The sequence below is a fragment of the Centroberyx affinis genome, unplaced genomic scaffold, assembly GCF_046629955.1.
Source record: "Centroberyx affinis isolate AG114_WGS23_722 - 3 ecotype Tasmania unplaced genomic scaffold, CSIRO-AGI_Caff_v1 ptg003307l_1, whole genome shotgun sequence".
Classification (NCBI taxonomy): domain Eukaryota; kingdom Metazoa; phylum Chordata; class Actinopteri; order Beryciformes; family Berycidae; genus Centroberyx; species Centroberyx affinis.
In genome coordinates, this window is record NW_027281313.1 from 392,075 (window position 1) to 396,784 (window position 4,710).

Genomic DNA, 4,710 nt, shown 5'->3' on the forward strand with positions numbered 1-4,710 from the left:
AAACATTACAAAGAAAGCAATGCTTATTTTGTTTTGCTACCCGGCATAATTATTTCATCTTAACAGCATTGCACCTTGCCAAATCCAGCCAATACAGGACTTCACCTGGAAAGACGTTTCCCTGTACAGGTAAAGAGGTTATATCCCTCTCCACCCCATTCCCAGCTTGTCTGACAACTTTCCAGCTCAAAAACCGACGTACGGTGACTGCCACCGATCATTTTCCCAATCAAAATGGAGTTGACCTGTGCAGCATGAGAATCATGGTGGAACTGCACAGCTATGTTTGTTTCAACTGACAGGAATCAGTTGTGACACCAACTCTGTGCCCTGTAAACCACTAATGTGCTGGAAAGGCTTGTGTGGGAAAATGCTGAATTGTTGGTCAGGTCACTAGAGGGGAAGGGGGGGGTGGGGGGGACTTTTAAATTTTTCATCAAGCTTTTAAAACAATAAATGTGGCATCCTTCGTTCTTCATTACTTTCACTGTAGCGGAAGCCACAGTGGTGGTCCTAGTAGACATCGCTCATCCTGCATTAGCAGTGCAGCAGAGGTTCTTGAATTTTTTCACAGTAGAACAACAGTGTGTTACAACGCAAAACTTGCATCTCTCAAATGACTGCTTCTCAGACTATTCCTTGTGTCTTCTGATCGGCATAAAGAGAACATGGTCTCATTTTTCCTCTTGGGGGGGAAACAACAGTGCAGCCAGTGCGCTATAAAAAAGTGTGATTTTTCATGATGGCCACATCTGTCGCCTCTCTGTGTTGTTCAGTCGCCGTCCTCTGGTCCTCCCTCCATTAGAGAGGGTGCTCACGTAGCGGCAGCGGCGGCAGCACTAACATGGAAACATGGCCGACAACACTCAGCGAGGCCATCAGGGAGCAGGGACCTCCCGCTGCCTGGAACAGCAGCCTGACCTTCAGCCGACACCACCCCCTGTTAACCCCTCAATTAACCTCCACACCGGCCCACCTGCTGCAGCGGAGGAGAGGAAGACACCACCCCCCCCTCCCCTCCTCCTCTTCCCCATTCTATCTGTATTTCCTTTTATCATTTTCTGCCTGGATACACCCTGCCCCCAGGAAATTACCATCTTATTTCACTAATGCGTTCGGAAAAATATCACCGTCCAGAAAGTCTCTAATCACATAGGAGTTCTTATTGTTTTTTTCTTCTTTCACTCTTTTCAACTTTTATATAGGAGGCTGAGGGTTGGAAATATTAAAACTCCAGGTAAAGTGTGCGATGACCTTTTCACAAAGTCGTCCACCTTTCCACTCCTCTAATCAATCCCCCTCTGTTCGCTCGCTGTGTGTCTGGATTGTAATGTCACAATTAGGACGGCTCCATTGTTTCTGTTTGCCGTCTGGGGAGAAATTCAGCACTTCTCTGATCGCAAGGTCACTTCTCTTACAATATTAAATAAGTCATTAGAGTGTGGCAGTGGCTACCTCCTCCATTCATCCATCCATCCATCCATCCATCCGGCCATCCGTCCCTCCCTCCCTCCCCTCTTCCTCACCCAACCATGCTCAATTGGATGGGACAGAACTCTTTTTCACTCAGAAAATGAACGTCTCCTGCCCTCGGCCATGAGAACAAATTACTGCTTTTGCTGTTGCTTTATATGGTGAAAGAAAAAAAAGCAGATGGCATACTCTAATGGTGTTTTGGTTGCTTCATTTTCATATTAGAGGTAGACCTGAGAGCTGTATATTGATAAGATTATAACAATACTATAATTGTATGTAATATGAGCAATTAGACAGGACAAGAGGGGGTGGCAGTAATGTGTGACAGTTTTCTTTATGCACAGTGTGTTTTGTTCCAGACAGAACGCCAATGGTTCTTTTTATTGTGCAGCAGAATATTGTACAGAAGGTGTTTGCGTGTGCTTATTTTTCCCCAGTCCTCTGTGCATCCATAGGATCCATAATAGCCATCATTACCTGGTAATTAGCATCGAGGTGGATCATTTTGATATATTGATTATATGGCATTGTGAGCGCTAAAGGATAATTACAAGGATATTAGAATTGTCTGCATCTACGCAACTATTTTCACATTATAAACACATCTGAAAATTACATGCACTGTTGTTCATTATGACATGTCTTATAATTGGTTGTGAACCTTGTATGAGTTATACACTTGTCCCAAATAGTGTTGTTGCTTGTAGAGTATTATAGTACATACTGTATAGCATCGACTGATTAAACTTTTTATAACGCGTTGTTGATGTGCTTTTAATGCGATGCCTTACAATGCCTTGCAAGTAACACTTAAAATAATGTGTTAGCCGTTTCCTCGGCAGAAAGCAGCACTGCCGACATGGAACTGTGTGCAGAACGCGCCGCCATGTCCTTTCTTCCCCTCCTCACTCGTCTCAAAGTTTGAAAGGACTTGACCTCTCTGTTTAGACTTGTGGCATGGCATTAAAATATGATGAGAGGATCTTTCAGAGGGCTGTGCTCGGAAAAAAAAAGAAAAAAAAAAAAAGAAGAGAGTTCAAGTAATGTCACTTTCAATTAATCTCCTCAGGTAGTGGCCCCATTAGCCCTCTCACACGTGGGCCTGGTTTACAATGCAAATAGGGTCATTACCTGAGGACTCTAATTGACTTTGACACGGGGCCGGAGAAGCCTGCCTTCCTACACTGCATGCTGTTTGTTTGTGTATTATTACTCTCAAAAAAATGATTGATGTGCCTGCCAACATGAAAATCATGATAAAATTGTGCCAACAGTGACAGAATGCTTATGAGATGTGAGCAAATGTCAAGTTTTGTTTATTTTATTTCCAGCTACAAGGAAGTTGGGGATGTCTGTTAAAATTTGTATACTGTAATTGTTATCTGTCATATGCTATATGTTTTTATTTTCATGTACTGAATGCAGCAACACTCAAAAATTACATCAATCTCAGAACAGAGACTCGGCAGTGGAGCGGAAATGATTTCCAGGTGAAAGATGTGTATTCTTTGTTCCTCTCTCTTCTTAGAGTAACAATGTCTCATTGTACTCATACCTTAAATATTTAAAGACCCCCTTTTGCTAAAGCTTTGCTGTGGTACAAGGGCCTCTGACTGCTTCTAATCTCCTTGTTACCTGGAGGCGTCGCCACGGCGATGTAAAGACAACACGCGGCGGTTAGCGAGATCACGAGACGGGAGCCCAAAAACCCGAGGATGGAGCACGGCGAGGTTCAAAGTTTCTGTCGTGCGTTGCGCCCTGAGAAGACGGTGCTGACAACACCTGCCTGAGAGAAAGAAAGAAAGAAAGCAATGAAAGGAGAGAAGACAGACACATTGAGATGTTTTCAAATCATTTCTTTTCTCCCCCCACCTTTGCAGAAAACATCCCCTCCTCCCTCTCATCCCCCCCAGTTCAGACGCCGTTGCATCTTAAACTGTGCATGTAAATGGAATATTTTTGTTGAGGCTCAGGTTTCCTCTGTGTGTTTGTGTGCTTGTGTTCAGGCAGGTTTCATGCTTGCGTGCGCGTGTTTTAGGGCTTGATAACAGAGGCAGGGGTCTTGGGCCTGTAAATAAGACATCAGCCTAAAGTTGCACACTTTCAACTTTTCTATTTTTCCTCCGCGCCCCTCCGTCTGAAAGGCAATGGACCGTGGGAGAGGCAAATTGAGAGGGACGTGAGGACCAGGGATGCCTGTTTATTTGCTTGTACACGCTCCTTGAGCTATAAATTAGATGTCACCATTGTTACATGTCATTTGCTGATGTGGACGTGTTGCGGTCTCCCAAGCAGCGCTTTTGATTGTTTGTTCTTAACATCACTTAAATGAACGAGGGCCCCACTGGCCTCCAGTCATCTGAATCTCATCTGTGATTGGCAGGTTGTTTGGCAGGCATGCTTGTTCTATTATCGTATCTCTGAGTATTTACAACCACGTAGCACTGCCTAGGGATGCACGACGGTGACAAAAAATCATATTACAATGTTTTTGTGTTATTGTGACAGCGGTATGAATAGCGGTACATGATGTAAAAATATCTTCTTCAACATAGTTTCTTTTTCAGTGCTTAAAAAAAGTGCCAAAAAATTGTGGGCAAAATTATTTATTGCTTACAATTTGCTCAGTTTGAATGAAAATAAATTCTAGTGTTCAGCGTGATTTTTTTTCCAGGGATCCACACACTGGAAAACATTGCTTAGGAACTTATACTTGACTCTTTCCCTCTGAGAAAAATTGCAGCCTCTTGCGATTTGGACAATACAACAATCGATATTGCGACTTTTTTGGTTTATTGCCAAGTTTAACAGTTAACTGATGCAGACACCAGAGAACAGCATGACAGGTTGGTTGTTCTCAAGCATGGTACTCTCTGTGTATCACCCTGTTCATGCTCTGTTCAATACCTTTTGACATCAACAGTGAATATCAAATTATTATTAGTATTATTAGTGAATATCATATTTATTTTTCACAGCTAGACAGCCAAAAAAAAAAAAATGCACAACAAGTTGAGCATAAACATGAACACAAACAGTAACCTTTTTGCTCACTGTGGATTGACAAGGGATGTTTACAGAGCCAAGATTTTGTGTGTGTGTTTGTGTGTGTGTGTGTGTCTGCAACTCTCCTTAACCCCACTCTTGAGTCAAACAGCCAAACTGCCCCACCCAGACTGGGAGTAAAGAGAGAGAGAGCACCCAGTAGCTTACCTCCCTCCATGCAGAAAGAAA